This window comes from Megascapheus bottae, chromosome 19, assembly GCF_031878675.1.
Source record: "Megascapheus bottae isolate mThoBot1 chromosome 19, mThoBot2.hap1, whole genome shotgun sequence".
NCBI lineage: Eukaryota > Metazoa > Chordata > Mammalia > Rodentia > Geomyidae > Megascapheus > Megascapheus bottae.
The window spans coordinates 29,858,423-29,873,301 of record NC_143527.1 but is presented as its reverse complement, the minus strand read 5'-3'; the positions used below and the strand labels follow the sequence as shown (position 1 = coordinate 29,873,301).

The 14,879-nt window shown below is 40.6% G+C and overlaps 1 non-coding gene across 1 annotated transcript; it reads right to left on the bottom strand.

Annotated features, from left to right (window-relative positions):
• Nucleotides 1-11,858: 11,858 nt before the first annotated feature.
• Nucleotides 11,859-11,959, bottom strand: LOC150049779 (small nucleolar RNA U13). The gene has a single exon (XR_016538943.1). It is a non-coding gene; the product is annotated as a small nucleolar RNA U13 (small nucleolar RNA).
• Nucleotides 11,960-14,879: the final 2,920 nt, after the last annotated feature.

Below are 14,879 nucleotides of genomic sequence, written 5' to 3'. Positions count from 1 at the left end.
TTAGAAGGGGTCGCTCTCTCACTCACATCTTAGAGATGACCGTGACCGGTCAGTGTGAGTCTCGATACTAGGCACAGAGTAAAACTCTGTTTAACTTCCGCTTTTGTGCCAGACTTGTTCCTTTGATCATGGCCCCTCATATTGGAGGACTGGGCCCTAACGTTAAGATTACTGGCATATATCGTCAAACACCTGACACCATTTTTGATTCTTAATCCAATGTTCTTTATGCAATAACAATGGAGCTTTAAAAAGTAGGTCAAAGAACATGACATTTGAAATATGGCATTTGTAAAAATCAATGTAAATAAATAATTTATTTTTTAAAAAGTAGCTCAAAGGAAGGTCCTGGGATTATGAAGCAGATTAGGGGGAGGGGGATGAGGAATGATAAATTGAAGCATGGCATCCAGAAACATTGACTACTAACCTGATTAAAAGCACACAGGTATTTTCTCTGTGTTAAGCCTTTTGCAGCCTCAGTAAACTAACTTGGTTACAAAAAGTTGGGGACTGGCAGCTCTCTCCCTCTGAATCTGCCCACTTTTCCAAACAGTGTACTCTGAGAACGGAGCAGGAATTTTAAAGACACTTATCTTGGCATGGCAGGGAGGGGGGCGGCTTAAGGAAAAATTTTCTGGCAACAGAAAATGCCCCAAAAGTGGGCACAAACAAAAATGCTCAGAGTGAGCTTGGAATTCACAGAAGTTGATTCATTTTCACAAGAATAGGCTATTATAAAAGAGATAGACTGGCTCCATCCCAGCTGCTTGCTTTCTGCACAAAAGTGGTTTTCTCTCTAACTTCTCTGCTATGTCCTGTTGCAGTCAAAGGCTCTCACCAGGACTTGCCAGGAAGACCTCGGTCCTTACCAAGAAGATTAAAGTCATCATAATGGAATCCAAAGAGTGCATCATGGTGGCATATAAGAAGAACAAGAGGGGGTGGAGGGAGGGAAATGGGGACCAAGACATGTGAAAGGGTATCAATGTATGTGAATTAATGCACCTTCTATCTGGCAAATATCATGTAACCCTTCTATTAATTACAATAAAATATATGAAAAAAAAAAAAGAACAAGAGAGCTTACAGGGCATACATGTGCATGTTCTCTGTCTCATGTCCTGTGATGTGTGGCATCACTTTGGGACTTTGCCAGCAAAGTCATACATAGCCTTTTGACCTTTCAGCAGAACCATGAATCTCTTTATAAAGGTATACAACCACAATGAGTAGTTGCAATAATGCAAGCTGACAAATACAGTCTTACTTTTTTCTCTCTCTCTCTCCATTTTTGAAGAGTTAAATTTGGGGATATATTTTAGTCAAATATACACATTCTTGTTAATGTAAAACTGAAACAAAATGTTTCATTAAAAAACAATGCTCAATGGGGTGCTAGTGACTCTTGCCTATAGTCCTAGCTATTCTGGAGGCTGAGTTTTTTTTTTTTTTCCAGTACTGGGCCTTGAATTCAGGGCCTGGACACTGTCCTTGGGCTTTCTCAAGCTCTACCACTTGAGCCACAGAGTCATTTCTGGCTTTTTTTTTCTATGTATGTGGTACCAAGGAATCGAACCCAAGTCTTTGTGTATGCTAGGCAAGCACTCAAACACTAGGCTAAACTCCCAGCCCCTGGAGGCTGAGATTGAAAGACTGTGGTTGGAAGCTAGCCTGGGCAGTAAAGTCCCTGAGACCTTTATCTCCTATTAGCCTATGAAAAGCTGGAAGAAGTAGGGCTATGGTTCAAGTAGTAGAGTGCCAGCCTTGAGTGAAAAAGCTAAGAACCACATGTTGGCCCCAGTGCTAGCACAGGGGCACACACACAAAGAACCAAGACTTGTTTGTGTTATTTAAATCACAAATACATGGACTGTGACACCTACAAAGTGGATTTTCTTAAGTGGGTTAATCCATATAAAGAATAATTCCTGGCATGGACTATAGGTTCAGGGAGCATAAGCTATTAACTATGAGGGTTTAAGGATATATTATGAAGAAGTTGTTAGCTGGCTGCCTGTGGCTCTTGTCCGCCATCCTAAGTTACTCGGGAACTTGAAACCTGGAAGATCAAGGTCCAAAACTAACTTAGACAAGAAAGTTTGCAAGACTTCATGTCCAGTTAACCAGTAAAAGGTAAAACTGGAAGCATGGCTAAAGTAGAAGTGCGCCAACCATGAGCAAGAAAGCTGAGGACAGAGTGAAGACCCTGGAAGCAAGCTGAGCACCTGTAGCTCATGCCTGTAATCCTAGTTACTCAGTAGGTTGAGATCTGAGGATCTCAGTTCAAAGCCAACCTGGGCATGAAAGTCCAAAAGACTTGTATCTCCAATTAACCACTAGAAAACAGGAAATGGCGCTGTGGCTCAACTGGTAGAACAATAGCTTTGAGCTGAAGAACTCAGCTTGAGCTGAAGAAATGCTTTTGAAATTAGTGACAGTATTATTTAAACAATTGCGATGAAAATGGTCACCTTGCTTAAAAATGGGATCTATTAGGCTGGGAGTGTGGCCTGGTGGTAGAGTGCTTGCCTAGCATGCACAAAGCCCTGAGTTCAATTCCTCAGTATCACGTACACAGCAAAGGTTGGAAATGGTGCTGGGGCTCAAGTGTAGAATGCTAGCCTTGAGAAAGCCTAAGGACAGTGCCCAGGCTCTGAGTTCAAGCCCCAGGACTGGCAAAGAAAAAATAAAAACTGGGATCTAAATTGTTACCGGTAGCACAGGGCAAGCAAACACTTTATGAAAGGTTCATCTTTGCCACCACATGTAAAATTTCTTTTGACTTTTTCCCTAATTCTACTCAACCAGCCATTATGATTTTATTTGGCTTTCATTTACTAACTTAATGAATACTCAGGCAGTGATCTTAGTTTAGGTTTAAAGTTCATTCTAAATGCTTGAATAATGACCTAGATCTGTCTCCTTAAAAGTCATAGCTTTAGGGGCTGGGAGTTTGGCCTAGTGGTAGAGCGCTTGCTTAGCATGCACAAAGACCCGGGTTCGATTCCTCAGTACCATATACATAGAAAAAAGCTGGAAATGGTGCTGAGGCTCAAGTGGTAGAGCTCTAACCTTGAGAAAGTCCAAGAACAGTGCTCAGGCCCTGAGCTCAAGCCCAGGACTGGCAAAAGAAAAAAAAAAAAAAGTCATAGCTTTGGCTTGGCACTGGTGGTTCACACCTATAATCCCTACCTACTCAGGAAGATGAGATCTGGGGATTAAAATTTGAAGATAGCCCAACAAGTAAATTCAAGAGACTCAGGCCAGGAGTGCTTGCCTAGCATGCATGAAGCTCTGGGTTCATGTTCTCTATACCACATACACAGGAGAAGCCGGAAGTGGCACTGTTGAACAAGTGGTAGAGCATTAGCTTTGAGCAAAAAGTGTCCAAGGACAGTACCCAGGACTTGAGTTCAAGCCCCAGGAGGAAAAAAAAAAATTAAGAGACTCTTACCTCCAACACACTAGCACATGCCAGAGTGGAGATGTGGCTCAACTATAGAGCCTAGTAGAGTACCAGCCATGATCAAAAAAGTCAAGCAGGATCTGGGACGTTGGCCTAGTGGTAGAGTACTTGCCTAGCTTGCATGAAGACCAGAGTTTGATACTACGTACCACATATAGAAAAAGCCAGAAGTGGTGCTGTGACTCAAGAGATAAAGTGCTAACCTTGAGAAAACCCAAGGATAATACTTAGGCTCTGAGTTCAATCCCAGGACTGGCAAAAAAAAAAAAAAAAAAAAAAAAGACAAGCAGAAATATGAGACCCTGAGTTCAAGCCCCAAAGCCAGCATAAAACAAAATAAAACAGCCTTTTAGTCCAACATTAGTTAGTCCCTACACAAACAGATGTGAGTTTCTGTGTTAGCAAGGGCTCTACAAGCAACCAGCATTCTACCTGGGTCTCGCTGGCCACTTGTTATGCCAGATATTAGAGAGGTGGATACATAAGAATCTGAGTTCAAACCCAAGTTCTGAAAACAAAAGCCAATATAAAACCACAAAATAAAGTGAAGCACCATTGAGAATTTCTAAACCTGGGTGATTATGTTGATGATATCTTCTTTTATTAAGTTTTCTCCATCCTGAAAAGAAAGACAAGCACAAAAGAGATCCAAGTAGGGAAAGAGGAAGTGGAAGTTTCCCTCTTTGCAGATGACATGATTCTGTATTTAAAGAATCTTCTAGATTCCACTCCCAAATTGCTTGAGCTGATTCAAATCTTTGGCAAGGTAGCAGGGTATAAAATAACCCTCAAAAATCAACTACCTTTCTATATGCCAACAATGAGAAGAACGAGGCAACAATCAGGAAAGCAACTCCTTTTGCAATAGCCTCAAAGAAAATAAAGTACCTAGGAATTAACTAAGAATGTAAATGACTTTTTTTTTGAAATCAGGGCGAGAGAGTCCCTGAGACTCTTATCTCCAATTAACCAGAAGGTAGCTGAAAGCAGAGTTGTGGCTCAAGTGATAGATCACTAGCCTTGAGCAGAAAATAGTAAGGGACAATACCGAGGCCATGAGTCTAAGCCCGGGAGAAAAAGCATAGTGAAAGTCTCTCTCACATGGTGGCAGTCTTTAGCTCTGTCAAGAATCCAGGGTATCTCTTTCTAATCTATGTTCTCTTCTCTGGCTCCTGCAAGAAGTAGGAAGGCACAATGGGTATGTGACTAAACACAGAAAGGAATGGAAGTGACTCAGACATTAGGATTTACAATAAGTATAATTCCATGTGGATCAAAGATACTTTATATGTGGAAACTCAACAATTAAAAAATAATCTGGGCCAGGAGTGGTACTGTGGCTCAAGTGGTAGAATACTAGTTTTGATTTTTTTTTTTCAAGTCCTGGACTTGAGCTCAGGGCCTGAGCACTGTCCTTGGACTTTCTCAAGGCTAGAGCTCTACTATTTGAGCCTTAGCACCACTCCGGCTTTTTTGTATGTATGTGGTACAGAGGAATCGAACCTGGGCCTTTGTGCATGCTAGGCAAGCACTCTACCACTAGGCCAAACTCACAGGAATACTAGTTTTGAGAAAGCTCAAGGACAGCGCCCAGGCCCTGAGTTCAAGCCCCAGAACTAGCAAAAATAATCTTTTGGCTGGAGCCAGGTGCCAGTGGCTAACACTTCTAATCTTAGCTACTCAGAGAGTAAGATCTGAGGATTGCAGTAAGAAGCCAGCTAGAGCAATGAAGTCTGTGAGACTCTTGTCTTCAGTTAACCAGCAAAAAGCCAAATGTGTAGAGCACATCCTTGAGGGATGGTACCTGGGCCTTGAGTTCAATTTCCAATATCAGAACACACACACACACACACACACACACACACACACACACCTCCAAAAGACATAGAGAATTATGCACTGATAATCTGCTGACAAATATTATTTGAAAATAAGTATATATTACTTCTTCAGTAGCTAGATCATTTTGCTGCAATTTTTCCCTTTCCCTTTCACCTCCGTCTAGTTCAATTTTCCAATAAAGCAAAGACATGCTTGTACTATCATTTTTACAGAATGAAAGCAGGTAACATGTTCTGTGTGATGCATGATTCTCTGGTAAGTGGCCCTTAAGGTTTGGAATTGTTCACAAGGCCAGAGCTATTTCTAATTCTTTCTGATATATTCAAGGCAAAATAAAATACTATACATAAAGTCAGCCTCAGTAAGTTGAATTGGACTTGCTTAAATTTTTAGAAATGGAAATAATGGCACAGACGAAAAGGGAATAGGACTTTCTCAGAGAAAGATTCTAATCTTGTCCTCTTATCAGAGATGCTTTAAGGAGGAAAGCTTCTTCCCAAATGCCTTTCAGTAAATAGTAACCCCTCTGTATATCACCTTTATAATAACAATTTAGAAGATGAAGAGAAGGCCTTTCATAAATGATATCTAGGGACTACCATCATTCTACTCCTGCCCCCAGTCTCAAAGCTTTGAATTTTGATTTACTGATAGATTGATTGTGCCAGTACTGGGGTTTGAACTCAGGGCATGGACACTATCCCTTAATGTTTTTTTTAATATTTTTATTGTATTTAATAAAAGGGTTACATGATATTTGCCATATAGAAGGTGCATTAATTCACATACATTGATACCCTTCCACATGTCTTGGTCCCCATTACCCTCCCCCCCACCCCCTCTCTTGCCCTTAATGTTTTTGCTCAAGGCTAGTACTCTTGAGCTACTTGTGCTACATTTCTACTTCTGGCTTTTTTTTTAATTGGACATGGGTCTCCTGCCTGAACAGTGTTTGATTCACAATCTTCAGACCTCAGGTTCCTAAGTATCTGTAAGTGTCTGTAAGTAGTTGCACAAAGAGGATTTAATTCAACATGTTAGTTTATGAATACAATGAATCTTGATCAATATTACTCATGCTTTTACATAAAGGAGACATTATAATGACACTGTCATTATATCTTGGCAAGTATTTTGGTAGCAGCTGCCTAAAACCAGGAGTCAGAGAAACCCAAGCCCTTGACTAGGTCAAGAAATGGAGAGGATCTCCTCCCTCCAGGAGGAAGCTGGGATGAGAGAGAAGCCCTTTTGGAGTCAAGGCCAAGGTAACACTACAGTTTTCTGGAGTTCTGAAAGCCTTTGGCCTAGTGACCTAGTTCATTAGGGGTGGCAAGGGAGGCGTGCATAGCAAAGTGCAACTGGCTGTGTCCTACAAAATGCAAAACACTTCATGTCTACATGTTTATATTTGAGATCTGCTTGTACTTTAACCAGATTCTCAGATTAACAGCACAATTTGCTTTGTCATAGGGATAATGGCTGCTCTTTAAAAGTGAAATAGGCACCAGTTAGAACTTGGCCTTGACCTTGCTCCCATGGAAGGGGGTAGGGAGTCTAGCTCAGCTGACAACAGAAGTTCGGTCATGAGGGCAGAGGACAGTGTCCTCGGGTAAGGCAATCTGTTGGGGAACTCTCTTCCTTGATTGTGACCTCACTTACTCAAAAGCCTGGATTTATTTATTTTTTATTTTTATTTTTGCCAGTTTGGGGCTTGAACTCAGGGCCTGAGCACTGTCCTTGGACTTTCTCAAGGCTAGTGCTCTACCACTTGAGCCACAACACAACTCCCAGCTTTTTCTATGTATGTGGTACCAAGTCTTCATGCATGCTAGGCAAGCACTCTACACTAGGCCAAACTCCCAGCCCTAAATCCTGGATTTAGAAGCTGGCTCTCAGGCCCCAAGGACAGGACAGGAAAGTGCAAGTCAGAGCTTGTGTACCAGATTCTATCTCTAGTATGAATAGATGGCTTGAATTGGTACTGAGTAGTGTTTACCATCTTGACGTACATAGCATTGCCTTTCGTTTTAAACAAGGAAGGCTCTGCTAATGTCAGTAGATTTCATGTCATTATTGGTACAGAATATTTGGAAAGATAACAAGTGAATAAACTTTGCAACACAAAGACCAAGACTTACTTCATAAAGTAAGGCAAGAAGGGCATCAAGGTGAAAGCTATGGGCCAGAACTCTGGGAAGGATAAATACGCTTCTTGCAGTTACTATGAATTTCAGAGATAATTCTAGCCATATTCAATGAATAACAAAAATAGTAATGAGGAGATGTGTCTTTACTATAACGACCCCTGAAGCCTGCTAAATATAAAGGGTTATATAAGTTCATTCCTCTTCTCCTTTTCCTCCTTTCTTCATCCTGTGCAATACTGAAGTTTGAACTCAGAGCTTTATGCTTGCTGGGCTCCAGCTCTAGTCTTTTTTCTTTTAATTTTTTTTTTTTTGTGTGTGTGTGTGTGTGCAGGTACTGGAGCTTGAATTCTGGGCTTGAGCATTGTCCCTAAGCACTTCTGCTCAAGGCATTTGAACCACAGCTTCTCTTTTGGCTTTTTGCTGGTTAACTGGAGATAAGAATCACGTGGACTTCTCTGCCTGAACTGTGATCCTCAGATCTCAGCTTCTTGAGAAACTAGGATTAAAGGTATGAGCTACCAGCACCCAAACTCAATTCTCTCTCTCTCTCTCTCTCTCTCTGTCTCTCTCTCTCCCTCCCCCCTCTCTCTGTCTCTGTCTCTGTCTCTGTCTCTCTCTTTTCTTTCTTTCTTTCTTTCTTTCTTTCTTTCTTTCTTTCTTTCTTTCTTTCTTTCTTTCTTTCTTATGTTTTGGTTGGTCATGGGACTTGAACTCTGGGCCTGGGCACTGTCCCTGAACTCCTCAGCTCAAGGCTACTGCCCTACCCCTTGAGCCACTTCTGGTTTTCTGGTGGTTAATTAGAGATAAGAGTCTCATGGACTTGAGACATCAGTGCCTAGGCTGGCTTTGGACCGCAATCCTCAGATCTCAGCTTCAGCAGCTAAGATTACAGGCACGAGCCATCGAGCCCAGCTCTAGTCTTTCATTGTTGAGACATGATCTTGCCATGTAGCCCTGGCTGGCCTTAAATTCACAATTCTAATTTCCAAATGTTAAAAAAAATACAGCTCCATTCCTTGATCATACAGTCTTTTTCTATTCTCAGCCTCCTATCTAAGAGTGATTGCTACTTAACATTTAAAATCATCTAACTAGAATGAGATGTAAGGATGATGGTTCAAAGCTAGCCGGAACAGAAAAGTCTTTGAACTTTTATCTCCAATTAACCACCAAAAAGCTAGAAGTGGAGCAACGGTTTAAGCAGTAGAATGCTTAGCCTTGAGCACAGAAGCTCAGGGACAGTTCAAGCCCCAAGAGTGGCACACACACACACACACACACACACACACACACACCCATACACACACACACACGTTTACTACCCCTAAATAATAGAAAGTTTACATGGGTTATTCTTTCCAACTGTAGGTACAAGCTACCATACCATCTAATGCAGAAGCTGGAATTATTTACAGTCTAATTATAAAATTAAGTGAGGTGCTAGTGGTTCACTCCACCCCAGTGGTAAACCCCCCCACTAGAAAAAAAAAAGCTGAATAGTTACAAAAAGTTTAGTCCAAGGCAGCAGCAGAAGTTATTGGAAAGTAGTACTTGATTAATAGAAAACCAGTTATGTTAGCTGCAATTTCTATGAGTGTTCAAAGGCAAAAACAATCTGGTTGGGAAGATGGAAGGGGGAACAAAAAAGAAGAAAAGAACCAAATAAGTTATAAAAAGAAGTAGGACTTTATATCTAAAAGCACTTTTTTCTATTGTGCCTATACTGGGACTTCAATTCAGAGACTGGATATTGTTCCTTAACTTTCTTTTCACCCAAGCTGATACTCTATCACTCAGATGATTTTGTTGGAAATAAAATTCTCATGAACGTCACTGACTGGGATAGCTTCAAACTGTGATCCTCAGAATTCAGCCTCCTGAGTAATTAAAAGTACAGGCATGAACCATAGGTACTTGGTGCATATGTATTCTTATTTCTCAGAATAAGCTGGGAAGTATTTTATCCATAGTCTACAAAGAAGGATCCTGAGGTTCAGAGACTATGTTTTAGGTTACTTGGCCAATAAAAACTGGTGAGAGTTCAGAGCTTTCCAAGTTCCTCCCTCCCTCCCTCCTTCCCTCCTTCCCTCCTTCCCTCTCCCTCTCTCCCCTCTCTGCCGTCCCCCTCCCCTCCCTTATCTATCTATCTATCTATCTATCTATCTATCTATCTATCTATCTATCTATCTACCCATCTATCTCTTCCCTAAGAGGAAAAACAAGGCCACAGAAACAATGCCTCTAGACAGACTGAACAATGTGAAAGGTCTGTTTGGAGACTCCACTGCAGCTTTGTTTACCAGGAATATAAGTTTTGGGAAAATGAAAAGTGGCATTGCTCTAAGGAAGGAGAAAGTGAGAGGCCTGAAATATAAGCATGAAGAACAGTGGACAACTATTAATTTGGCCTCGTTCTTCATGTCTGGATCTCAGAAAACACCCTCTGAGTCCAGGGTGGTTCTTGCTCAGGTTGCAAAGTCAAGGTATATGAGTCTAAAAGAAAAGAGATGAGGGGTGGGGGTGGAGGGAAGGGAAATGGGGACCAAGACATGAGAAAGGGTATCGAAGTATGTAAATTAATGCACCTTCTATCTGGCAAATATAATGTAACTCTTCTATTAATTACAATAAAAAAATATATGAGAAAAAAGAAAAGAGAAAGAAGAAAAAGCCTAAAGCAGATGGTACAGATAAACTGCCACTACGAAATCAAACAGGAGGTGCTAGCATGCTCAGAACAAACATCACGTGCTTTTAGAGTCATTTGAGCTTAACTCTTGGCTTTTCTACCTATGTAGCATGTGACCTTGGTCCCATCACTTATCTCTCAGATACAGCTTCCTCACTTGTGAAATATGTCTCCTTTATGGTGGACTTTGTAGTTGACTTCTCCAAATCCTTTCTACCTCAGCTGATCCATCTAAGCAAATCATGATAAATTCCCTTCTTTTTGATAATGATTGGTCTGGGATGCTAATGAAATAAGCAGAAGGGTGCTGGGATGAATTGTGCTTATGCCAACTCATGTGTTAAAGCCCTGTATGTGGTAGTATTTGCAAAGGGGATGTTTTGGAATTAATAAGTTGGGGTGAAATCATTAAGCTGGGGTCCTCATAATGGTAAGAAGAAATACCAAAAACATTGCCTAGAAGAAAATGTATTCATTACTTGATTTGTGAAATGGTAACCCCCTGTACCTCACCTTTATAATAACTATAGAATTTTTTTTAAAACTAAATTTCTCTCTCTTCCTCTCTTTCTGCCTTCCTTTATCACCCTCTCATACGAGGATACAATAGAAGATGGCCTTTGTGTACCCAGATGAAAGCCTAGCAGAACACTACCTCATTAATATCCTACTCTTGAACTTGTAGACTCCAGAACTGGGAGAAAATAAGTTTCTGATACCTCTAATCCTAGTACTTCCGAGCTTGAGCTGAGAGAACAACACATTGCAGGTGGGCCTGAGCTACCTACCTCACTCCAGGTCTTTTGAGCTGTGATAACCTGTCTTAAGAAAACAAACAAAGGAGAGTAGAGTTTAAGGAGTAACCTAGATAATGAATTTGGTCAAACTCCATGAATGTATATAAATATAGTAATAAATCATTTAATGTAATCTATGTCTGCTAATAAAGATATTAAGAAAACAAGAATGAATTTTTGTTAAAAATCAAACAAATTACTATTATTTAAGCAATCACATCTAGGATATTTTGTTCTGGCAGCTTGAGCTGAATAATGCAAACAGCTTAATCTAGGGTTCTGGGCAAGTTTTTCTTTGCTCTATTAAAGGACACTTGTAAGATTTCTGTTGTTGTTTTAGTGATACATCTTAAAAAAAAGTACAAGTAACCTCAAATATCACAAGCAGTGTTCACAGCATCACTGAAATCACAGAATTAAAGTATCAAGCACTTAGAAGTGTGGCTAAAGTGGTAGAATACTTGCTTACCAAGTGCACGATCTGAGTTCAAACTTGAGCTCTTCAAGTAAAATAAAATAATAAAATACGACAAAAACAGTGGCAAAGAAATGGAAAGGGAACACTGACCAAACCATGCCTGAAGTCCATGGCATACTATTGTTATACCTCCTGAATGTATACACTGTACACTTTCCTTTTTGTTTTTTTTTTTTTTTTTGTCATGGGGCTTGAACTCTGGGCCTGGGCACTGTCCCTAAGCTCTTCAGTGCAAGGCTACTGCCCTACCCCTTGAGGCCACTTCCTGTTCTCTAGTGGTTAATTGGAGATAAGAGTTTTACAGATTTTCATGCCCAGGCTGGCTTTGAACCTCGATCCTCAGATCTCAGGCTCCTGCACAGCTAGGATTACAGGCATGAGCCACGGGTGCCTGGTTCACTTTCCTATTCTTTAAGCAAGCTGTTTTTGCTTTTCACATCAGATGCTTAATGTACTGACTTCATAAGAAGATGTGAGGGAGTCCTATATCACATAGTGTGCGAATACCCAATTATTATGCTCATGAACCAAGAGGATCTTCTTTAATCAAACTTGAATCAAGTTTCTGTAATTTGAAGTTCATAGCAAGTCAGTGTTGTTATGAAGATGAAATGTAGATAAGTAACGCCCTCTGTCCAGTGCATGGCATATGTAAATGATAACTATTATTATTTTAGACCAGTGGCAACTTTGCCAGGCACTCCTCGTAGGGAATCTATTAGGAATCTCCCACTGGCAGGCACTTACGATACCAGCTCCTCAGAAAGCTGAAGCAGAAGCATCACTTGAGCACTGATGTTTCTACACCAGCCTAGTCAGCATAGCAAAGCACATTTTTTTTTTTTCTTGCCAGTCCTGCAGCTTGAATCCAGGGCCTAAGCACTGTCCTTGAGCTTTGTTGAGACGAGTGCTCTACCACTTGAGCCTCTGCCTCTTCCTTCCTTCCTTTCTTTCTTTCTTTCTTTCTTTCTTTCTTTCTTTCTTTCTTTCTTTCTTTCTTTCTTTCTCTCTCTCTCTCTCTCTCTTTCTTTCCTGCCTTCCTTCTTTCTTTCTTTCCCTCTCTTTCCTTCCTTCCTTCCTCCCTCCCTCCCTCCCTCCCTCCCTCCCTCCCTCTCTCTCTCTCTCTCTCTCTCTCTCTCTCTCTCTCTCTCTCTCTCTCTCTCTCTCTCTTCTTCTTTTCTTCCTTTTAGTGGATCGTAGGGCTTGAACTCTGGGCCTGGGGACTATCCCTGAGCTATTCAGCTCAAGGCTACCATTCTACCTCTTGGGCCATAGCCCCACTTCCCCTTTGAGATAAGAATCTCATGGTCTTTAGTGTCTGGGCTGGCTTTGAACCACAATCCTCAGATCTCAGCCTCCTGAGTAGCTAGGATTATAGGCATGAGCAATTGCACCCAGATACCTCTGGCTTTTTCTGTGTGTGGTACCAAGGAATTGAAGCAAGGGCTTTGTGCATGCTAGGCAAGCACTCTACCATTAGGCCAAACCCCGGGCCTACAAAGCATATCTTAAAAATATAAAAATAACAAAAAAGAAAGAAAAGAACTGGGTGCCATTGGCTCTTGCTTGTAATGCTAACTACTCCATCTGAGGATGGAGATTTGAAGCCAGGCCAGGCCAGGCAGAAAAGTCTAATAGACTCTTATCTCCAATTAACCACTGAAAAAGCTGGAAATGGCTCAAAACTGAACCAAAAAAGATTAAAAATAGTGCCCAGGTCCTGAGTTCAAGCCCTGAGACCACACACACACACACACACACACACACACACACACACACACGAAGAAGGAAGGAAGGAAGGAAGGAAGGAAGGAAAGAAAGAAGGAAGGAAGGAAAGAAGGAAAAGAACTCTTTTTATCATTAAAGGAAAATTAGAAAGAAGATTGAAGGAGAAATAGAAATAATTTGCCTGGGGTTTGGCCCTAGAAAAACAGAATATAGGTATTTATAGACAAGGAGGAAGCCAGCAGAAAAAATGGCAGAACTGATCCTAGGTATTAACCGTTGTGTCCTTCCTTACTTCTAATTTTCATCAAGGGATTCCTATCCTCCTAATAATCCAAACAGCTAGTTCTGTTTACTAAATGTCATTAAGTTCTTTTGCTCTCATTAAAGTTCCTTTTATATAAATTCTATTTCTGTTCAAATGTTGACACTATTTAAACAGGTGAGAACTAGCCAAATTAAAGTGGCTTATTTAGATCTTACCTTTTATTTATTGAAATGGTATAATTGCAAATTTCCAGAAAAATAAAGGTATCTGAAACTCGCTCTAAAACCACATTATTTACTAGTTGGAAAACAATTTCTAAACAAAACTAAGGTAGCCAGGAAGATGGTTGCTCTAGGTCAAGGGACAGCTCTTCCTTGAATTGTTGTAGCTGGTAGTCATTAGCTAGTATACATGGTATGACTGATGATGTTTTCTATTTTTAGCACGTTGTTCTCCTAAAGTATGAAAACTATTCAGTCCTTGGATGTTTATGAAATCACGTCCTTCTTAAGAAACATGTAAAACACATTAAATTAGCAATTATGATCCTACAATGAAACATTAAGAAAACATTCAACATTTAAAGATGTTCTCAGAAGCATCATTTATATTAGCAAAAAAAGAAAATAACCAAATGGTCAATGACAGGAGATTAGTTATGAGGTGTGTATATCATGCCTTTAGAATACAGGGCAAAATTCTACAAATTCAGATAGCTCAAATAAATAAAAATATGAACCAGTAAAGGTATTTTATATAATACAGTGAGAATCGGAGAAAACACTTCTATCTTTGATAGTAATGACTTATAAAACTGGAGGGGATCCTGTCCTAAAGAACTGAGGCATAGGCTGGGAGTGCAGCTTACTGGTAGAGTGCCTAGCATGCATGAAGCCCTGGGTTTGATTCCTCAGTACCACATTAAACAGAAAAATGTGGAAATGGTGTTGTGGCTCAAGTGGTAGATGGTACTGTTATAGTGCTGACTCTCAGCTGGAACAGATTCTTGAAAACATAAGTGGGACATTTAAGAACAACCTCCAGAAATGCCATGGTTAAGCTGGTGACTGATAGAAGAGAGCCTGAATGAGTGGTTGTGGGTTGAGAATCATTAAAATTTGAGTATGTCTTATGAGGTGTGTGTGTGTGTGTGTGTGTGTGTGTGTGTGTGTGTGTGTGTGTGTTGTATTGGGGCTTGATCTCTGGCCTTGTACTCTTGTTTGCTTGGCTTTTTTCTCTACCACATGAGTTACAGGTCCAATTTTGGTTTTCTGCTGGTTAGTTGGAGACGAGAGTCCTCATGGACTTTCCTGGCCTGGCTGGCTTTGAACCGTTATCTTCAGATCTTGCCCTCTTGAGTAGCTAGGATTAGAGACATGAGCCACTGGCGCCTAGCTTCATTAAGTTTTGTAGGCAGATAAAATTTCAGAAAACTTTCCACATTTTCACTCTTCCCATAATAAA